This window comes from Hylobates moloch, unplaced genomic scaffold, assembly GCF_009828535.3.
Source record: "Hylobates moloch isolate HMO894 unplaced genomic scaffold, HMol_V3 SCAFFOLD_7, whole genome shotgun sequence".
Lineage (NCBI taxonomy): Eukaryota > Metazoa > Chordata > Mammalia > Primates > Hylobatidae > Hylobates > Hylobates moloch.
The window spans coordinates 39288694-39312828 of NW_026652282.1; the positions used below are offsets into that span (position 1 = coordinate 39288694).

The 24135-nt window shown below is 39.5% G+C and overlaps 1 protein-coding gene across 2 annotated transcripts in view; it reads right to left on the reverse strand.

Annotated features, from left to right (window-relative positions):
- Nucleotides 1–24135, reverse strand: part of MAOB (monoamine oxidase B) — a 118126-nt gene that overhangs the window by 83798 nt on the left and 10193 nt on the right. The window lies entirely within an intron of this gene.

Genomic DNA, 24135 nt, shown 5'->3' on the forward strand with positions numbered 1-24135 from the left:
TTTACTTGGAAAAGGTTTCATAAAAGTGATGACAATCTCAATTAAGAGTAGACACCCAAATTATTTTAAATACTTAGAAATCAGTGATGTACAACATGATTAGCGTTCTGCACTTTTAGTTTTTTGCCAAGAAAATGGCCCAAGTTAGATGCTGTAGGAGACTGGGAAATACACAGTGGCAGTAACACAGAAGTGCTCTCTTTACAGTGTCTTAAGGGCAGTTAGAGGAGCCAGAATACAAAGGGAAGGGTGAAATCAAAATCACCACCTGCCTCATGCTTGGCTTTGTCAATCTGTTTCGCACTCTTCATATCAAAATTTGATATTTAACAAAACTTTTTAAAAAAATTAAAATGCAAAGTTAATAGTCTTGAAAATACTACATAAGGACTCTTTCCCAGTTTAAAGTTATGAAAAGAGACAGAGGGAATCATGTTAACCAAAATTGACAATGAAATTCACTATACCTCAAAGAATCCCTATTGTAATCCTCGTAAACTATATAGGCATTCTCTTGGGACTTTTTTTTTAAATGTTGTTGCTGTCATTTTTGTTTGTTTTTGTTTTGTTTTGTTTTGTTGAGACGAAGTCTCACTCTGTCACCCAGGCTGGAGTGCAGTGGCACAATCTCGGCTCACTGCAACCTCTGCCTCCTGAGTTCAAGTGTTTCTCCTGCCTCAGCCTCCCCACGTAGCTGGGATTACACGCAAGCACCACCACGCCCGGCTAAGTTTTGTACTTTTTGTAGAGATGGGGTTCCATCATGTTGGCCAGCCTGGTCTCGAACACCTGACCTCAGGTGATCCGGCCTGCCTCGGCCTCCCAAAGTGCTGGGATTATAAAAACCAAGAATATGCAAACATCCCTCATCACCTCTATCACTCTGACAAAGCAATGGTTTTATGAGAAAGTTCTAAAAACTACCAAGTCACCTTCTCATCAAATAACTGGAATTCTTTGATTTCTCTGAAGAGAATGCTTTCTAGTTATTTAACACAAACACACACCAAAAAGATCTGAGGTAAGGAGATAAATATCACCAACTTGACATCAAATTCATAAAAGAAAAGTGGTTTTTGTAGGTAGAATTTAGATGTTAATTGTTGAACTTTTCAACACAGAGTAGCAAGGAGACCCTGAACAGTAAAGCCATCACTGAAAACAGTGAACATTTTGAGCATTGACTGTGTGCCAGCTGCTATTCTATGTGTTTTAAGAACTTATTTATCCTCCCAATAACTATGATGCAGGCATATGTAGAAAATGAAGCATAGAGAGGCCAAGTAATGTGCACAAGGGTCACACAGCTAGCAAGTAGCAGAGCCAGTATTCAAATTCAGGCAATCTGACTCCAGATAACAAGCACGCCAGCAGCCTTCGTCATACTTCACAGTGAAACATTGCAAATCTTCCCTTTAACATCACGGATCATACAAGCATCAGGGCCACTGCTAGCACATTCATGCATGCCTTTGTGTAAATTGCAAGAAGGCACACACTCCTGGCTAGTAAATTTCCAAAACATGCCCTTCCTTCAGGTGAATGCAGCTCACAACGTGCATGCAAATGGCTTGGCTGGCAGAGTGGGGGACTGCATTACACCCCCCTTCTACTTCATCAGCCGAATGCCCTTGGGCAGGGCACCACCTGAACAGCTTATGCTGTGGCCTTGAAGCTCAGAAAACTTTTATTTCCTGAACAATAAGAATTTAATTGTCTATTCTTTGTCTCCTCAATGCTAGTACACAGTTGGCACTTAAATGTTTGTTGAATGAATTTATTTAATACCCTTCTACAGGGATGACATTTGATTACTGAGTCAACAAATAAATAAATGGCTGTAGTGATCAGTGTCTGTATAAGTATTTTAAATACAGTATAAGAAACTAAAATACTTAAGACATACTGAAACTGATTTCCTCTGGTCATCCAGAAATGGTAACATAAACTTTTGACTTTTTCAAAGGGAAAGAAAGACAGCCAGCCAACAATAATAACCACCTTACATTTGTACAGCATTGCACAGTTCCCAGCACTCACACGCATTCAATCCTTAACAATAATGCCGTGAATCTGGCATCGTTACTCCTATTTTTCGGATTAGTAAAAGGAGGTTCAAAGAGATTCAAGGGCTTGCTCACAGTCATACACCTAGCAATGGCAGAGCTAGGTCTGAAACCTGGTTCTGTTTCTTTGTCTTAATGTGTGTTGCCTCAGCCTTATTACCTCCTATAACATACAGAGACCCATGTTGCTAAAACAAAATTCTTGAAACATGCAGAGTTTTAAAATCAGAATTTTTAAATTAACTTTCTTGGAAAAAATATGTTGATAAAAGTCACCTGGAGTCTATCAATGTCCAAAGCCTTGGGACTGTATCATTAGAGGAATATTTGCAGGCATGTGGAACAATGCAGCATTCTCCAGGGAAGCTCCACTGAACTACATATTAGGAGGTGTTTTGGCCAAACAGTTCCTCCTCCTTAAGTTCAAACTGGCTTGTCTTCCTGAGAATGCACCAGTCACAATTTTGGGGAAAATCTAAACAACACATGACATAAACCAAATATTGCAATGTGTACCATCATTTTGATCATTGAGAAGCAATGTTTAGAATGATGTTATTCACGTCTTGTCCAACAAAATGAAAAAAAAAATAGACTCCAAGCCTTCTCGGAAACATGGTAACCTTTGCTCTCTTTCCTCTAAGACAATCAAAATATATAACATAAAAACAAATGGCAATAGCTTGTAAAATAATGGAGACCTTTGCTGAAGCCTCAGGCCGTGGGATGATTTATGCTCTTGAAAAAGATAAAAAACATCAAGCTTTCATAAGTTGCCATAGAAACCTTTCTCCAGATGCAGCCGCTTTGAGATACTAGAATGAGATTGCCTTCCAAGGTCTTTCAGAATATGTCTAAAACCATAAAAATTGTCTCTTCATCACAGTTTATATGCAAATGATTGCATTTTCTAAAATGTCAGCAATCATATTGAGTCCTGTTTAATACACAAGCTTTTGTCTCTACCCTTTGTTGTTTGAAAGGAGTTGACTATCTATGTATTGTAATCGTGGAAGACAAAATTTGTTTTTGCTTTATCTCAACATAGTCTCCCATGAATAAAGGAATCAAACCCAGAAATTACAGCTTTGTCTTTCTCGGGTTTGTGTGCTATATTATTCATTATAAAAACTGTTAAATAAAACTAAACTTTTAATTTACCTGCCTCAAATCCTTCTGGGAATTAGAGGAAGTGTGTATGAATAAATAAACATACTCTTTTTCCAGAAAATTTTTTTAAGTATAGAAGATAATTATATGATGCCATGATCATTTCCTTTTTTATTTTTAATTTTTATGGGTACATAGTAGTTGGATATATTTATGGGGCACATGAAATATTCTGACACAGGCATACAATGTGTAATAATCACATTGAGGTAAATGGGGTATCCATTTCCTTAAGCAATTGTACTCCCTCAGTTATTCTAAAATGCCATGATCATTTCTTTGATGGGGATCTGAGGATGAAATATTTCACTACTATGATAGTAGCCCTCCTACAGATTACCAACACAATTTTTAGAATCACAAACATCTTTAAGGAAGAATATAAAACTGAAGAGCTACCATTTCTGCTTTGGGTCACCCCCTCCCTAGATCCCATTTTGTGATGGGTGTTACAAATGTCATGAAGAGGGTTAAAGGTCTGCTATAGAGTACGCTGACTACCTCTCCAGGAAAACATCCCCTTTCACCACAAAGGAGAAGACAGATTAGGAAATCTAGAAAAAGAGGACAAAATGTGGGAGTTGCCAAGGAAAAGAAATCTGAGTGTGATGCAATCAGTGATTGGAAGAAATAAAATTACAAAGGAGTCATTCAGTGATGCCAAAGCCTGGCCCTGCTTCCATGTTCTAGGAGCCTAGTGAGTCTGCCCCAACAAGAACCTGTGAAACAAAGACCAAGGTAGTCAGCAGTGTGCAAGGACCAGAACCGAACAAAAACACCACCTGGTCAAGAAGAAGGCGGGACTTTGCCCTTCAGTAGAAAAAGCTTTACCCCCAAAAGGCCACCTCCTGGCTGCATAACCTCAGGCAAGAGTCTTCACCTTTCTGGGACTCACTTTCCCCATCTATAAGATAAGGTGATTAAATTAGGCCCCTTCCAGTCTGTGACCAATCTAAATGACACAGGGTGGCAATGTCACATTAACTGAGATTTCATTACAGAGGTAGTATCTTTATGACCCCAAAGCATCTAGCCCAAAGTCTGCCCTGTGGAGCTTAAAATTTGGGTGTCATCAATAGATGTGAATAAAAATATGTGATTTTTTTGTGTTCATATACGATAAGGAAATGCTGATTTAAACAAAGCTGTTTAGGGATAGATGTGCTAAGATAATTAGGGATGAAATGTCATGATGTCTGTAACTTAGTTTGAAATGCATCAAAAATCAAGAGAGATTGATAGATGGAGAGAGGGATAAATAGTTGGATATACTGGAATAAAGCAAATATAGCAAAAACATTAATTGTGGAGTCTAGTTGGTTGGTATATGAGTGTTGACTGTACAATTCTTTGAAAAATTTCATAATAAGAAAATTCTGGAAAAAAGTTGAACTGGTTTCTATGCCACTGGACTTGTTCAGAGCCCAAAGTTAATGTATCACATAATTCCATAAAGATACTATATACCATTTATATAATTTCTTAGTCTTTAATAACTTATTGGGCAACAGGGGACAAAAGTGACTCTCTTGAGGGCAGAAAGTTCTCTTTATATTTTTTCAAAAACATACCTAAAGCAACTGGTCAATTTGGTTAATGTGGCTAAAACTGGTGGTGGGTTCCTCAGACTGATATCCAAAACATGATGTGCCTCTAGAAAATAACAAAGCCTAACAGAAGAGGCACCATGAAGGCAAGGAAGAGGGTAACTACAGGTATTTGGAAAGGGAGCTTCCTGGGGAGGTCAGAAGTGCATCCAGCCAAGTTACAGAAAAGCAGAAAATGATGCGCCAGTCGAGGCAGCTCACGCCTGTAACCCCAGCACTTTGGGAGGCCGAGGCGGGCAGATCACGACGTGAAATCCCATCTCTACTAAAAATACAAAAAATTAGCTGGGTGTGGTGGCAAGTGCCTGTGGTCCCAGCTGCTCGGGAGGCTGAGGCAGGAGAATGGCATGAACCCGGGAAGCGGAGGTTGCAGTGAGCCGAGATCGTGCCACTGCACTCCAGCCTGGGCGACAGAGCGAGACTCCGTCTCAAAAAAAAAAAAAAAAAAAGAGGAAAATGATGAAATGAGAAGGAAAAGGACAGGGAAAGTTCCCCTTTTTTTTCCTGGCCATGCAGTCTGGCAGGATCACCCAGGCAAAGGTACACCAAAGATAGGCCTGGGAGCAATGCCCTCATCTAGAGCAAGGAGGAAGGGAAAGTGTGCTTCCACCTCTGAGGAGCTGGAGGATGGACAGACGAGTAAATTTGGGTAGCATGGTGTTGTGAATTGAATTGAGTATGCCTCAAAATTCATATGTTGAAGTTCCAACCCCCTAGAACCTCAGAATGTGACCTCATATGGATATAGTATTTACAGAGGTAATCAAGTTAAAATGAGGTCAGTACTGTGGGCCCTAAACCAATCTCACTGGTGTCCTTGTAAAAGGAGGAACTTTGGAAACAGAGACATGCACGTAGGGAGAACTCCATGCAAAGATGAAGGCAGAGATAGAGTGACGCCTCTATAAGCCAAGGGGCACTAAAGATCGCCAGCAAACCACCAGACACTGAGGGAGAGGCATGGCACAGATTCTCCCTCACAGCCCCTAGAAGGAACCAACTCTGCAAACACTTTGATCTTGGGCTTCCAGCCTCCAGAACCATATGACAATACATTTCTGTTGTCATAAGCCACCCAGGGTGTGGAATTTTGTCACAGCAGCCCTAGCCAACTAATATACACGGGAAATGTTATCTTCTGTGCTAACTTAACTAACTTCATTGTTAATTCAACTTATTTGGGGATAACATGGTGATGAAAACCCTGGGTAGCCACTCCAGACTGGTTTTTCTTATGTTGTCAGTAGTGCTGAGAAGTTAGGAGAGGGTAAGAGAGCAGAGAGGGAGTTCCTAGAAGAAGCACTATTTCGAGTGACCTGTTGGAACTGGGGAATGGGGCATTAGCCCAAACAGATGTTAAGTAAGCAGTTGGGTGAGCCTCATAGTGACAAAGCTTAATAATCTGAGTTCTAACCCAAATGCCCATCAATGATAGATTGGATAAAGAACATATGGCACATATACACCATGGAATACTATGCAGCCATAAAAACAATGAGTTAATGTCCTTTGCAGGAACATGGATGAAGCTGGAAGCCATCATTCTCAGCAAACTAACACAGGAACAGAAAAACAAACACCACATGTTCTCATTCATAAGTGGAAGTTGAACAATGAGAACACATGGACACAGGGAGGGAAACATCACACACCAGGGCCTGTACGGGGGTGGGGGAAATGGAAGGGAGAGCTTCAGGACAAATACCTAATGCATGCAAGGCTTAAAACCTAGATGACGGGTTGATAGGTGCAGCAAGCCACCATGGCATATGTATACCTATGTAGCAAACCTGCATGTTCTGCACATGCATCCCAGAACTTAGAGTAAAATAAAATAAAATCTGAGTTCCAGCTTTGGAGCTGTAAGCAACACAATAAAGGAGAGGCCTTTCTCCATTCAACACAGAGCAGTAAATAATAATGAGGGGATGCGAATAATCTAGAACTTAAGTGAGAAATAAAGCTTGCTGAACTTTGCATCAAAAAATTAGCCATTGCCAAGATTATACAAATCCTATGCTTCATACAAATTCTGTAGCATTTTTAAAGAGTACCATGTTTAAGTCTCATTAAACTCTACTTTAAAATTCAATGATTGTCAAAGACATTTATGTAACTATTCAACTCACCGAGACATTTTCTGGCTTCAGAGCCTTATTGCCTTTCTCAGTGTCAAGGAAAAGTTTTGGCACGCCCAGGCACAAGAAGTTCCATCCTGCCAGCTCAGATGCTCCAGGTCTCTGGGCACCCAGACCAAGTAGGATGAAAGATGGTGGCAGGTCAAGACTGTGAACTTGACCAGAATAGGTTATTCAGAAACATGTGTGTGGGAAAATCCTTTCCTTAAGACCTTAATAGCAACTTTCAAACAGAAGTCAAAAGTGGTAGAAGAATCAGTTCTGGCATTAAAAACATTGGCTTCAATAATCACAAGCCAAGCAGATTCTTCTTGTTTTCTTAAAGCATAACCCGAAAGACTCATATTAAAACTGTATAGTCCCATCCTAACAGTGTATAGACTTTGACCCACATAGGAGGGCACAGACTCACACTCAATGTCTAGCATATAAGTGTGTGTGTGTGTATGTGTGTATGTGCACTGAAACTGTGAGCAACGTACATAACCAGGGGCATTATCCAGGGCTAAAGGTATCATTGAAACAGCAATGCACAAGCTACAACTGCTTCTTCATCTGTCACTGGGGATTGAGTGGCACCCTTCCTGCTAAAATACAGAGATAACATAAAGGTATTACAATACATAACTGTAGTTAGAGAACAAAAACAAGGATTCTTGGAAGTCATAACACAACAACCAGAATCCTAGAGAATTTTATTTTATTGACTCAATTAGAATGGGCCTTGCATACAGAATTTGAAACAGATAAAGAAATGCAATGAAAAAAGGCAAAGGGTATGGCTCTCTTGGCAAGCACCATTAAGGCAAGTGACCTGTGGGAAGGAGCAGGAAGGGATAGGGCAGCAGGTGTGTTTTCTTAGAAGCTGCTTTCACAAGCAGATGGCCTCTGTCCCAGTGCTTTGGAGCTAATTCTCCCTGCTTTAGTCTACAGTCAGTGTCTCTGGCAGCAGCCAAAATCTGAAGAGACAAAACATGTCTTCCATCACCATGGAGAAACAGCAGCTCCCCTCAGCATTCAGGAATTTGTCCTTGAAAAAGCAAAAATAAAAAATAAACATAAAACAAAAAAAACCCCAAAACTCTACATGATATTTTAAGCAGCGTTCAACTTTTTTTTCTTTGGAGATGGAGTCTTGCTCTGTCTCCCAGGCTGGAGTGCAGTGACACCATCTCAGCTCACTGCAATCTGCGTCTCCTGGGTTCAAGGGATTCTCCTGCGTCAGCCTCCTGAGTAGCTGGGATTACAGGGACACGCCACCATGACCGGCTAATTTTTGTATTTTTAGTAGAGACAGGGTTTCGCCACATTGGCCAGGCTGATCTTGAACTCCTGACCTCTGGCAATCTGCCTGCCTTAGCCTCCCAAAGTGCTGGGATTACAGGTGTGAGCCACCACACCTGGCCCCTCAACTATTTTAATTCTGATAAAAGACCCTGCTGAAATCCTAGTGTTTTAAAAATTCAATTATAGTAGATTTTACCTTCTGCTTATATCTATAGTTGGCGCTTGAACAACACAAGGGTTAAGGACACCAACCACCTGTACAGTAAAAAATCCATGTATAACTTTTGACTCTCCCAAAACTCAATTACTGATAGCCTACTGTTAGCCTTACTGATAACATAGATAGTCCATTAACACATACTTTGTATGATATATGTATTATATACTGCATTCTTGCAATAAAGTAAGCTAGATAAAAGAAAATGTTACTAAGAAAATCATAGGGAAGAGAAAATATATTTACCATTCATTAAGTGGAAGTGGATCATCAAAAAGACTTCATCATTGTTGTCTTCACGTTGAATAGATTGAGGAGGAGGAAGAGGAGGAGGAGCTGGTCTTGCTGCCCCAAGTGTGACAGAGACAGAGAAAATCCACATATAAGTGGACCCAAGCAGTTCAAGCCTGTATTGTTCAAGGGTCAACTGTACTTTCACATTATGTTCTCTTGTTCCATTTAACTACAATTTAGATTTTTTTTTTTTTCATTTAAGGTAAAAGCATTGGATCCAGGGCCTTTCTACACCACTAGCATCCTATCACAAACACCATTGACTAGAAAGCCTCCTTCAGCCCCTCAACACAAACTACCTATTCTTTAAATATACATATATATATATACACAGAGAGAGAGAGATGGAGTTTTGCTCTTGTTGCCCAGGCTGGAGTGCAATGGTGCAATCTCAGCTCACTGCAACCTCTACCTCCCGGGTCAAGCCATTCTCCTGTCTCAGCCTCCCGAGTAGCTGGAATTACAGGCATGCACCATCACACCCGGATAATTTTGTATTTTTAGTAGAAACGGGGTTTCTTCATGCTGGTCAGGCTGGTCTCGAACTCCCGACCTCAGGTGATCTGCCCATCTCAACCTCCCAAAGTGCTGGGATGACAGGCATGAGCTACTGCTCCTGGCCACAAACTACCTATTCTGTGATCATCTCCACACAAAATTAAATCTTGCAGCAAGGCTAACATCCCCAAAGCACTTTCCTGGAGTCCTGTGGTCCATCCTACCCTGGCCTCTGCCTACATGAGAAAGGAAAGACCCTGCCAATATGGCTGCAAAGAATTTCCTCCCCAATTTCTTGCTGCTCTGTAAACAGCTTCTACCTCCCACCTCCCGAGTGCTAGCCTTTGGAAGTTACGTTGCCTGGACTTGTCTCAGAGTCAGAGATATTGAGGTTCTGGCAAGATTTCGTCTTCATTTTTCATTCTAAGTTAGGACTTGGAAACCCAAAAGTCCCAGGGAGCTGAGTAGAGTAGTAGGTAAAGTGTGAGATGGGCAAGTGTAAAACAACAGCCAAGAGCAAGGGCTTTGGAGAGCTGAATAAAAACACTAAAATAAAATTTTAAAACACTGGCGAGCCAGCCCCAACTTGTGAGAGATTTGGTCCATGGGCTACCAATTTAGAACCTCTGATCTAAGCTACCATCTAGGCCTCATTCCATTAATAGGAATGTGGCTTCAGCAAAGGACAGACACCATTTTCCTGAGGCCTCACAGATTCAAGTCAGCTGCCTGCATGGCTCCAAAGATGGAGGCTCTTCCTATTCCCCAACAGGGCTTTCTGTCAACCCACTGAGGAAATTTCTCCTTCCTGTATGTGAAGCATATTTACACTGTAGGGCTCATTGACAAACCTGAACCAATATATGATCAAATCCTACTCATTTTCCCAGGTTTCCTTCTGCCTTATCACTTGGGCCCAGTCGTTGGGCTAGGAGCTCAAACCTAAATCCTGGGCTTCATGCTTCAGTCTTTCAGGTTCCGTATCCCATCTTACCCATAATACCCTGCAATATCTAGCAAGATCTGCCCTCTGCCAATCTCTCTAGCCTCTTTTCCTTCTGCTCCATATCCTATACTCTGGCAACACTGAACTCCTTTCCCCTCATTGTGGTTCTTCTCACACTTTGCACTGTTCAGTGTTTCCACGACTTCGTTCTGCTGAGATTTCATGTAATTCCACCTCATCCCTCCAAAATCAGTTCAAGTGTCACCTCCTCTAGAGAATTTACCCTAACCAGGCCCCAGGGTGTGTGTTAGGACTCCCTAGTGTGGATTTTCCACAGCAGTAAATGCATTATCCCTTACTGGATCACCCATAAGAAGGAGGATATCATGGCAGGCTAGGAGAAGGCAGACTGAGGCAGAGTTTGCATCTAAATGCACAAGAATCTTTGGGGAGCTCCAAAATTTTTAACTTTTCACTCAAATTATTTTTGGAAAGAGGCTTTTCCTGTTATTTCATACCAACAGATTGGAGATAGGTTGAAACCTTTCCATGTCTGGCCAAAACCCAGCTCGTGGTTTGATAAAACGATTTAACAAAAGCCAAAACAAGCTGGCAATGTTTGTGAAGACAAGGCCTTAAATGGAACTCAGATGAAATTACTTATACCTTTATTAGGTTCAATCCCTTTGAGATAATTTATACTTTAAAAAAGAATCATTCTAGATAGATCTCAGTGAGACGCCCTGAATGCAGTTGTCAGGGTCAAGTAAGTATCAGAAGAAGAACTGGCATACAAAAATTACCACTAGTGCAAAGATTTAGAGAAAAACAAAATATCTATTGCTGGTTGGGCAAATTATTACAGGGGTGCCTGTGGCTGAGATCTAGTTTCCCCATTCACTTTAGGACATCTGCTCAGTCGCCCCAAATCAAAAACAAATCCAGGTGTTTTTTTTCTGTCGATAACATTTTTATCATAAACCTGGAGCAATCTGAGCAGTATCTTTTGCTTAATCATCATCAGAAAGAATACTTTAACATCTCTTTTCTGAAATTAAGGCCACTGTATTTGACAGATGCCGTCCTACAATTAAATGAATCATATTTTTGAGCAATAGTTTTTAATTTTCCACTGTACCAAATGGCTGCTTCGTATCTTTTCTTCTTAAACTTCCTACATGACACCATCCCACCTCCATCCCTCTTCAGCTGATGATCATGCCTCATTTTTATGGAGAAAATAAAAGAACTTGTTCATCTTTCCATAATCAACCCACCTATACACACACCTTCACCTGTGCCTGTATGTGAAGTTTTATCTCCTATGACTTAAATGAAGTGTTATTTCTTTAAGGAAGCCAATCCTCCACACAGTTTTTAGATTCCATCCCTATCAGGGCTTTGATCTTCTAATCATATATTTTCTTTCCTGCATCATCAATTTCTTCTTCTGTCCTGGATCATTACCATGAACACATGAGCATGTTCTGGTATCTTCCATCTTCAGAAAATTTGTGGTCAAATACCTCCCTTTCCCTTTGAATCCCTTCTTGGCACTTCTTCAAATAATAATCTATACACATTGTGTCTATTTCCCCATCTCTATTTCCCCAACTCACTCCAGTCAGACTTTCATCTCTACTATTTCACTGAGACTGCTCTTGTCAAAGATGTCAGTGATTTTCATATTGCCAAATCTGGTGGGCACACCTTTGTCCTTAAATGACTTGTTCTCTTAGCAATATTTGGTCATGCCTTCCCTCTTGACTCACTGTCTTCACTTGTTTCTGAGCCACAGGCTTTCATGGGTTTCTTCTCTAACTCATTGCTCCTTCTTAAATGCCTTTGCTGGATTCTTCTGTTCCCCACCTCTAAATGTTGGAGAGTCCCAGGACTCCATTTTTGAGCCTCTTCTTTTTTCAATTATTCACAGGTGATCTCAACCAATTCCATAGCCTTGAAACTTCAGACTTGATATGTAAACTGTCTACTTAATTGTGCCTTCCTCTATGTAATAATCATAACATGTCCCAAACAGAGCTTTTAAGTTTCCTCTCCCAAATCAGTTCCTTTCTAGTCATTTCGATCTCAATAATGTTACCACAATTCACCCAGTTGTTCAGGCCAAAATCCGGGAATTGTCCTTGATTCTTTTTCTTCCTGACCGCTCTGGCCTCCAATCAATACATCAGAAAGTCAACGTCACCTGAATACAACCATTTCTCAGCACTCTTACTAATACCATCTTGGTCTAAGACAATATCGCCTTTTCTTGGGACTACTGCAAAAGTCTGCAACTCCTTCAATTCTTGCCTAAGATTTCAAATTACACATCTCAGGGTATCTTTCAAAACAAAATCCAACTCATGACACTTCTGTATTTCAAATCTTCTAATGACTTCCATCGCAAACAGGAGTCCTACCCTGTAACTTACCTTACAGGGCCCCATATGACCTCACTCTTGCTTAGTTGTCTTTCCTACGACCCCTTGCTCATTCTACTACAGCCACATTGTTTTTCTTTCTGTTCCTTGAAAATGCAAGGGTTGTTCCCACCTTAGGGGATTTACGGTAACTGTTCCCACATTCTGTAATGCTCACCTCCCTGATAGTTACATGTTCAGGATCGCAGATCTCAGTTTGAATGTTCTCTCTAAGGAAGAGGCATTTCCTGACTCTGCTTCATTACTGCATCCTATTTTACTTTTCATCAATTAACTTATCACTAGCAGTACTTTGTAGGTGGCTAAGTATTTATTTTGTTGGTCCATTTGGTAATTTATTATGTGACTGCCCCCCCACCAACTAGACAATAAGCTCTGTGAAAGCAGAGATCTTGCATGTGTTATTTCCTGCTTTATCCCTAGCACCCGGGAGAATATCTGGCATGTAGCCATCCTCAACAAATATTTGTTGCTGGCAGGAAAGAATTCAGACAAGTCAATTAATTCACCTCAGGAGGATAAAGAGCAACTCATTTTGCAAAGAACTAACTAGTGGGTCCATCAGAATGCACTCCTACTCAAAATCTGAGGTATCAAAAACGTATTTTAATGTCAAGGTGACCGTTTGATCACAGGTATCCTCTAAAATTTTTAGTCCCAAATTTTCTGTTCCAAATGTTTCTTTAACTACAAATTTAATACAAAATTTTGTCAAGAAAAAAATTTAAAGTACCAGTGCAGAAGGGTAGTTTTCCACCTGGACAAGGATTCAAAACAGACCCCCAAATATCAATAGCATAATGTCAGCTCCATAACTTACCTGCCACATGTCTAAAGTCTACAGTCTCCTTTCATCAGTAACACCATTTTGGGCACTTGTCAGAAAACTAAAATGCTTCCCCTGCTGAATGTCATGTAAGCACCTGAAATTTTAAAGAGTTATTTTAAGGGCTTTGTTAATTATTAATTCCTCTGGGGTATTTAAATTCTAGGCCTGCACTGTTAGATTATTGAAAAGAAAGATACCTATTCAATGCTGTACTAGCTACTTGCAGAAAATTCTTACATTTTAAATGTATCTTAGCATTATGCTCCAGCTGAAACGTGTGTGTGTGTGTGTCTATTTTTAAGTACTTTGAACAAACTCTCTGTACTCTCAAGCTTTGGGCATAGTCCAAAATTGTCAAATGAGTCAGCAACCCAAGTTGAAAGGTAAAGCCTCCTGTAACAGGAAGGGCCAATTCCATCATGTTGAAGGGAGGTATAATCCAGACCTGAGAAATCTGTGCTCCTTTACAAATTCCTCCTGAACGAAGAAGTAAATCCTTTGCCAACTCAAAATGGCAATGTCACCCCTTACACCCACAGTTGCAAAATTACAACATTTTATATGTCTTTAGTGACAAAATTCTAAACCCAGAAAAGTATGCAATGATGTTATGTTCTTCTGTGCTTCTTTGTCCCTCTGGATTTGTGTCTGATTCTACGAGTCTTTATTTCCTTTACCCTGTATTGTATTTTTGTGGGGTTCTCCATGTATATTCTTAGTGCTATGTCTTACTATGTCCATCTGTTATCGCATGCTTCCCCAATTCCTTGTCTCTCGTAACTGACCCAAATTCAAAGCCAATAAACATTTATTTTCACATTTGTTAACTCAGCTGAAAATATAGAGATTTAGGAATCATCTTAGGAAAAGTGAGTTTTGAATCCACTGAGCTTCACTAAAGGTTTGTGAAAGCAGTAGAATCACATCACAAATTTTACATACACTAATACCACACAGAAAATATGTTCAAGGAAGTCTACTTATTGGATTAGGCCACTTTAATTGCAGTATCAGGACTCACCCTGTGGCTATTGGCCATACACCTGGGTGTGAAATCTGTACACTGGAAGTAGTTGGGACACTCACTGAATACATGCACCGGAAGGGCATAAAGGCTCTCAAAGGCAGAGAACGCAACTCAACAGCTTGGCTAAAACATTTCTTTTATGAGTTACCTACCCAGTTCAGAAACAGAAACAGAAACAAATACTGGTTTATTCAGAAAGAAGAATGGATTCCACCCCATATTCTAACCACAAGTCAAAAAAATGAAATAAAAATAACCTCCCCAGAAAATATAATTGAATAAGAGACACAAGAAAAATATTTGACTTTGCCAGCAATTAAAAATGAAAAATAACCATTTTTCACCTCCCAAGTTAGAATACCACATTCACTCTCAATTTGAAAAAGATTGATAAAGCAAAGGATGCTATTAAGTGATCCCAACAGTGTGATAAAACAAAGCTGGCTGGAAGAGTAATTGGTAAAGTACTTGAGAAAAACAATTTGGCAGTATCTGTCAAAAACATTAAACTGTCCATATTTTAAAATCAGGAATTATTACCTGATGAGTCAATCCTAAGGAAAAATACCAAATATGGGAAAAAGTAATTATTTCTGAATATCTTTAGTGCACTGTCATTTATAATAACAACACACACACATAATACATAACGTCCAATAGTCTGGTATTAGTTAAGTAAGTTTTGGTATGCCTTATTTGATGTTACTTAAATTATGTTCATAAAGACTGTAATAATAAGGAAAATGCTTGTTAGAAAACCCGGTGAAAAGATACAAAATCGTGTCTATACTATGACTGCAAATATAAATGTGTGGTACACGTGTGCACACACACACATAGCCAAAATAAATGAATATATTTTTAAGAGGCTGGAAAAAATATATACCCAAAGTTAAGAGTGGTTGTCTTTAAATGGTAGGTCTTTAAAATAAACTTATAAAAATAATTATAATTCACCCAGAATTAGTCAAAAAACCCCTATTTAGTCATGATACCACATGGGCAATTTCATTTACTGGACTATTTCCTGAATTATCTTTACAACTGATCAACTTTCTTTATAAATTTATACTTTTGAGATCCCTAAATTAAGCACTTAGTCACATAATTGCAAACTTCCCTATAAATCACGGTCCACCTTCCTTGATATTGCTACTAACCTTCTCTATTTCAGAAAAATAACGGATACAAGTAAATTGATAGAAATGTTGTCCCAAAGGTCAACTACTTGGTATTTTATGAAATTTACTTCAATTACAAGCTAATGATCAGATTGGGAGATGGAGAGAAAGATGCATATTATTTTTTCAAGGCTATTTCTTTTAATTGCTGTTTTAACACCACCAATACATCTCTATTAGATTACAGTGTAAATCTTGGAATTTAATAACATTGTTTATATTATGCTTTTTAAACCGATGAATACAACGTAATTATTGTTCATCAATTAAGGAACTGAACTTGGCATCACTATCTGTAACTTTAGGCTAAGGAAAATACTTACTACGTGTTAAACATAATGTCGAAATATATGTATATATAAATATATTCATGTAAGTAAACATATTTCATATATACATACATTAAATATATATGTATTTTCTTCAGTTGGAGTTTTCATGTGAAGCTTTTTGTTTATTTTATAAACATATAAATATATATACAATACGTACATACATTATCTGTACACGTATATATGATATTACTTAACAAATGCTTACTGTTCAGGATAATTGTTTAGGATAATCATTTTCTTAGTGATAAATGTTTTAGCTTCATTGGTCTTGTGCCATTTATGAATGTGTCTTAATTTCCATTTAGTTTGCATTTCATTCCTGGAAGCTTACCTTGTTTCACATTATTTTCCAGGAACACCTACAATCCAGGAAACAATCACCTCAAGCAATAGATGGATAAACTTTGATGAATGGATTTATTCCTGCCAATATGATATCTTATTTGGGCTTTGGGATTAACTTCATAGAGGAGGTTTAGGTTTGATTTCAACACTCAGGATGGCCCAGAGTCAGCTTTTAAAGGAATGGTATGGTTCGGCATGGTACATGGATGCTCTACTTAACGTTTGGAACTGGGTCAGAACTAGCCAGAACTGGGTCAGCCTCAGGACAGCATCTTACCTAAAGAAGCTGAACAGGCTAAGAGTTTTTCCCAAAGGATCTCTCCCAGCACCAACCATCTCAGAAAAGCATATGAGAGACACAGGAAACCCAGTAATCCAGGCATCTCTACCCTCTATCCAGGAGGCAGCACAAAATGATGACTTTGTAGGTGTACCTGCACTATGTGACATTCAGTAAATCACTGCAGATCGTACTTTAAAATCTGAAGAGGGTGATCCTCAAAAGGTTAAACAAAGAGTTACCATATGATCTAGCAGTTTTGCTCCCGGGTATATACCAAAGAGATATAAAAATATCTCCACACAAAAACTTGTACAAGAATGTTCATAGCAGCACTATTCATAATAACCAAACAGTGGAAACAACCCAAAAGTCCATCAACTAATTAAGAGACACACAAATTATGGTATATCCATATTATAGAATATTATTTGGCCTTAAAAAGGAATGAAATATTGATACATGCCACAACATGGATGAACCTTGAAGACATGATGCTAAATGAAAGAAGCCAGACACAGAAGGTCACACAGTGTTTGATTCCATTTGTATAAAATGTTCATAATTGGCAAATATCTAGAGGCGGAAAGTAGATTAATGGTTGTAAGGAGCTGAGGGACTGACGGTGGTGATGGGGAATGAGGAATGACTGCTAAGGGATGTGGAGTTTTCTTTTAGGGGGGCAAAAATGTTCAAAAATTACATTGGAGTGATGATCATAAGACCCTGTGATCCTATGAAAACCCACTGAATTGTACATTTGAAATGGGTGAATTGTATGTGAATAATATCTCAACAAAGCTATTATTTAAAAATCTTATAAAGATAAAATTTTAGAACTCAATAAGATTGATTATTATCATTGCTTTTTCAAGCGATTCAGAGGTTTTCATGAAAAATGCTGTAGCAGGTATTGTCGATGTTGTACCCATATTCCCTCCTCATTCACTTCTATGAACAACCATTGTTCACTTGAACTACGATGACTGACTCTTTGCCCAAAAGCTTTTTTTTTTTTTTTCTGGCTGCAGGCACTAAGGTAGTTCACACAGGTCTCTCAGACAAGAGGAAGGACCCTTAAAAGTAAATTTTAAAATATATTTGGAAGAATGATCAAAAGTTGCCTAGGTCTGGGGTGGGAGGGAGGAGAACTAGGAAGACTACACGTGACAGAAGCAGGTACAAAGGCCAGAGGTTGCAGATTATTCGAGAACTTCAAAGTGGATCAGTGTAGCTACAGAGCCCTAGGAAGAGTAACGGGAAACAAGGCATCCGAAGTAGGCCAAGTTCAGGTCTGCAGTGTTTCTGGGCCATAACCATCATTTCAGACTTTATCCTGGGGGTATTGGAGGGCCATGGAAAGATCTGAAGCAGAAGAGTAAACCTCATGAGATTTACATTTTAGAAAAATTGCCCTTCCAGGAGAAACATGTGAAAGGAAATACACCAGGCTGTTAACACAGGTCACCTCAGGAGGGCAGGAATGAGGTGAAGGTCGACAAATATTTAGCTTTGTCTTTGAACAACTTTGTTTGCTTCACTTCTGACAATAAATATGTTTTGTGACTAAAAAATATCCAATCTGCTTTTTTCCCATTCACAAGTTGTACTTCCTTTACTGTAAGAATGAACTAGAAGGATGAACCTTGAGGATATTATGCTAAGTGAAATAAGCCGGACACAAAAGGACACATTCTGTATGATTCCACTCATATAAGAACTGAGAGCAGTCAAATGCATACAGAAAGTAGAATGATGGTTGCCAGGGGCTGGGGAAGAAGGGAACGGGGAGTATTGCTTAATGCGTACAGAGTTTCTGTTTGAGAAGATGCAACAGTTCTGGAGATGGATGGTGGTGATAGTTGTACAACCATGTGAATGTACTTAATGCCACTAAACTGTACACCTAAAACAGTTAATACGGTAAATTGTAGGTTAGGTATATTTTACCATAACAGAAAAACAGAATGGACTGGAGAAGGGCTAGACCGAACGATGGGACACAAATGAGCAGACTCTGGGAACTACAGTGGTCCACGTGAGGAACACCAGATCCAGAAGGGGCATGGAGACAGTTAAGTGGTTACCACTGTGGGCAACTGTGGGGAAATCTGGGAGACAGTGTAGAATACACTTTAGCTATCCTAAGAGATGGGGAAGATGGGTTACTTATCCATCAAATCATGTTAGTCATAGACTCATGGCTGCTTTTCGGGGGGCATTAGCCCCACCCCCACTGCTCACCTGCCTGGGTTTGAGCCAAGAGGAGCTCCAGTGGCCAGAGAAAGCCTGCAGGCAAAAACTTGCATCAGACAGAGGCCTTAAGTTCATGTGTATGAAAATAAGTGCCAAGGAGATTTGGTGGGATCCCTGGAATGTCTGCTACAAATGTCAAGACTCTTGGCTGGAAACCTGGCCAGAATATGGTTCCACTTCCTGAAACCGGAAACATTAGTGGCCAGAGAAGAAGGAGCAGGCAAAGGAAGGGAGCTGGCAAAGGAGACTGGTGGAGCACTAGTGATTTAGGAGGGAAGCAGTAAATTGTGCTATCATGGGAATGATGAGAAGTGACGTTTTAGAATGCCCAGTTAATACATAGCACAAGAAACTAGAAATTCTTTTCTTAGATCATGGAAAGTATTTTAGAAAACAGTATTAGTTAAATAACAGTTTATAGGCTCTAAACACCCCATGCTGCACTGTACTACAAAACTCAAATGCCAAAGACGGAAAAAACAATATTCAACTAGACAACAGTATGAGATAAGTGTTTCCACTCCTCATCTCTTTCTTTCCTTTCACTTAATGTATGAATTATACAAACCAGTATACAGTACAGACCACCTTATAGGAAGGCTGTATTTGTTGAGGAAAAAATTAACATTCCTTTTCTTATCATGCGTACAAGAATTATATGTAACCAAAGTCCTTTAGAAATACCAGGCAGATATTGCTGTTATTATATTTTGCACATGTATTTTGTTTGTTCTTCACATACAGCTATAATTACAAAATTGAATAAGCTCCCATTGAAAAAATCACTTGCAGATATCATTTCTCACCTGTCATTGAGGTCTTCATTGCATTTTAAAAATATTGAAAAATGATGCTAAAACTTACACATAGGACGTATCATTTAAAAGCTGGTTTAAATACTAAGTGCTAATATTTCTTTTTTAAAATCCCTTTTTTCCCTAAGAAAAAGTATTCAAACATCTTTACATATAAACATATATTCAATGGAATTTTAAAATTCACTAATGCCTTTAATTTTAAAGATTAATTTTAAATGTATTCTGAAGCAACCTTTAAACCTTTCAAAGGAATTTATCTATGGGGAAGGAAGCCAGATTTTATAAAATATCTGTTTGGCGAAATATATTTTTAAAAGAACACAATAGGAGAAAAGAAATGCTTTCCTATTTTCATCAGCTTCTTCTAGCTTTCCGATCACAAACTAAAACCCAGAAATAAAGCAAGTGCACACCCCAAATGATTTTTCTTCTACATGCAAAATGCTTTTACCTTTCCTACTTACTGTCATCTCAACCTCTTTGTATTTTTCCCCATTTCTCAGACCTGTCCACTGGAAGCTCAATACTGTGGACTGGCCGACTGATTTATCTACAGAAAACTCATTTCCCCCTTGGACACATTCTCTATGAAATCAGAGAGAAAGGAACAAGGGGAGAGAAGCAGGACGCGGGTGGTATATTTTGGATGTTCTGCCTTTTATCAACTAGGACCATGTGATTTCCTTTCAGACACTGGCCGTTCCTGTGTGCAGCCCAATTTCTGATAACATAAAAGGCACGTATGATATTCTACTTATACCCCTTATAAGGCCAGGAATATCATACCACCTATGAATAAAACTAAAAAAGCTAGCAGAGGATGGAAACTTGGAAAGCAAAGCCAAAGTGATCTTAGCATCCATTCTAACTTTGTCCAAAGGTAAAGCTCTTTCACGGCACCGAGAGGCTTCTTTCATTTAAAAAGTACATTTTTGTGCATGCACCAAAAATAAATAAGCACAGAAAATGTAATTTCACATCAATTCTTGTGTGTGTGTGTGTGTGTGTGTGTGTGTGTGTGTGTGTGTGTGTGTGAATGTGTTGAACTGGAACCTGATTATTCATTCCTAGCACTTAGCACACACGAGGCATTCAGTTAATGTTTTCTAAATGATAGCTTCATAGCAGACAGACGGGGATAGAATGGCATGTTGCCAGCAAAGATTTCGGGTAGATAGTAAATATATGGGGCTGAATCACAGGGTTGAAAACTAGCCCGCAATTTCCTTTTACAGACCCTTCCATAAACAATGTGCTTTTTCTTTTTCAATCAGAGAACAGAATTCTTAAAGTGCTAATGGTATCATAACACTAATGGTCTAGCTGCATAAAGTGTAGTTTGATGGGGTATGGGAAGGACAAGATCTCTCTCTCTCTCTCTATTATAATTTGCTTTGGAATAGAACAAAGTGCTGTTCCCACTGGACTTTAAATAACGCTAAATTTTGTGCACCCTCTGACTTTTTTCTATGCTTTTCTAATCATCTTCAAGAAAATGAGCTGGGAGATAAAGCCTGCCTATGTCTCCCAAATGCTTTGCATTGCTGTAATTTGAGCACCTTGCTTTGGTTCCCCTCCCCAGCCTGCTATACATCACCCACATAGCAAATCAGCAGTTGAGGGGTCAGCTTCCCCAGTGACCTGCATGCAATTTTAACAGAGACCTGTTTAGAATCTTTAGGACCCCAAAGTGTATGATTCCTGCCTTTCTCAATAAAACAGAGGGACTTTTCTGTCAATCTCTAAACTTAGATTAAATGGATAGTCGTCTCTTCTGCCCTGTTGTAAAACCAATAGCAGATTAGTAAATATAAAATAAAATGAAAGAAAATCATTTTTCTGACTCTTACATCGTTTTTTGAATCACATAGAAAATTAAATCTCTGGACATGCTGATTCAAAATGTTGCAACTCATTTAAACAATGGTTATTTCCAAGTAGCACATATCGAACGGTTGATGGTCAAAACCCTACAGAACACCCCCTCACAATCATGATTTCCTATCTTTCTAGTTCACCTGCTCAAATTGCTCTAATATAAATGTTCTTTAATGACACAAAGACCTCCAATCTATTAACATGTCCATTTGAATCTATGAACCAGCTTGCTCCCTCACAACTTCCCTTTCTCCCTTATCTATCAAGAACTCCATTGTCCATTTTTTTTAATAATCATTTTCAGCATTTTCAACACCCTGTGAGAAATCCTACAGGAAGCTGCATAAAATGGTCACGGGATAAGGGAAAGAATAGAGGCATGCGCCAACAGCACTATTTTTCCAAGAACCCAGAATCTGAGCTGGATCCAAAATGGTGGCTTGGAATAGATGGACAGCGTCCAAGCTTCTGTATCCAGTCTTCACAGATTAGGGCTGTTTCATAATTTCTCTCTTGGCTGTACTGCCACGGATTCCTCCAGTAAAAGAAGGAATCCATATTTCGAGCACTTCCAGATCGGAGGCTCTAAATTTCAGCTCTGAATCAGCACACAGAGTGGTAAGAGAATGGGATTCCCCAGAGAGTGTTTGGGCCAGCATAGTGATCAACCTTTACCTTTCACCCTTACTTTGGGGGCTCTCAGGGCACCAAAGAGTGATTATCCAGAACTGATGAGGCTAAGCACCGTCCCCAGGCCCTACCGGCCTCTTGCATCCTTGGTAGAGGCCATTAAAGAACATGGGCAGTGGCTCACGCCTGTAATCCCAGCACTTTGGGAGGCTGAGGTGGGCGGATCACCAGGTCAGGAGATCAAGACCATCCTGGCTAACATGGTGAAACCCTGTCTCTACTAAAAATACAAAAAATTAGCCAGGCATGGTGGCGGGTGCCTGTAGTCCCAGCTACTCGGAGAGGCTGAAGCAGGAGAATGGCATGAATCCGGGAGGCGGAGCTTGCAGTGAGCCAAGATCTCGCCATTGCACTCCAACCTGGCCAACAGAGTGAGACTCTATCTCAAAAAAACAAAAAAAGAGAGACAAAGAAAAAGAAAAGAAAGGAACATGGGAAAGGTCATGCCCTTTAATTGCTTCTCCCTCCAACTGACTAAAGCTTCATGATTAGAACATCTTGTGACATGCTGAGCAAAAATGCTGTTCAGTCATCCTCTGTCTAGCTTAGGGTCCCCTGGTAAGCAGCCTCTGAGATGCGTTTGCATATAGAAGCTTTATCAGGGTTCAACACATATGAAGAAAGGAAGCAGGATAGGGCAAAGGAAGGAGTTGAACTGAGAGATGCAATCACAACAGAGAAATCATTCAGTCCTACAGTGAGCTCTCAGGCTAATGTGGCCCTTCAGAGTTGTCCTGGATTGAAGAAAGAGGGTACAAAGGCCTGGGTGAGTCAGCTCCCTTCAGTCAAGGATGACTTTCAGAGAGGGACTTGGCTGTGAACCAGCAGCAGCCAACACTCTCAGAGGGTCCTGAAGGTAGTGGGACAGCCTACTGTAACATCCACTATACAAAGAGTGAAAGTGAAATTTCAACACTCTATGTACATTAGAATATAGATTTAAGTTCCAACTACTTAAAGCTATATTTCAAGGAAGAACATTTGAATTTGCTGGTTATCTCTCCAGTAAATTCCATTGCCAAATCCTCCTTCAAGGCCTCTGAGGCCCTTGAGGTGAAGCTGCTATCCTCCTCTTCTCTGTCTCATCTGATCCAGATAAGCATGTCTTTCTCAGCACCCACCACCGCTCAGAACATTCACCTGTACATGTCTGCCTCCTTCTGCTTTGTGTACCCCTGAAAGATGGGCACATGTATTACCCATCTGTGTATTCCCACACCTAGCCCAATGTTTGGTAAATAGGGCACTCAATAGGGGTTTATTGAATGACTGAATGAATAAACGAATGAACAAATTTATTTTTCTCCCCTGCAGAAACAATGACATAGGGAAATACATTTGATGAAACGAGGACAACTCTTTTAGTACACGCCTTTATGTGTATTTATCATCAGTGCTTAACAAGGGCTGTTTGATTTCGACTAACTGGCACAGCATAAAAGGGCTATTATGAAATAATCAACTATATCTTATGGGTCTCCTAAATAAACTAAACTCTATCACAGGATTTGAATGCAAAATACAGAGGAAATTAAAATGTAAAACATGAAACAGCTGTTTGATCAGCTGTTACAATAGGCTGTGAACAAAGGCTATACTCATGTTTTATCTAGATGGGTAAAAAGAATTAATCATAGAAAATGGTTTGTTACAGGGCTATTTTCTTTTCTTTTCTGCACGGAAACACAACAGTTATCTAATTAATGATGGCAAACTTCTGGAAGCACAGGCTAGATGGTACCCAATAAATTTAAAAGTACTATAAAAGTATATGTTCCCAGTAGATACTGGTAGGCATAAAGTCGTAATTGCAAAAAACAGCTTTCCTG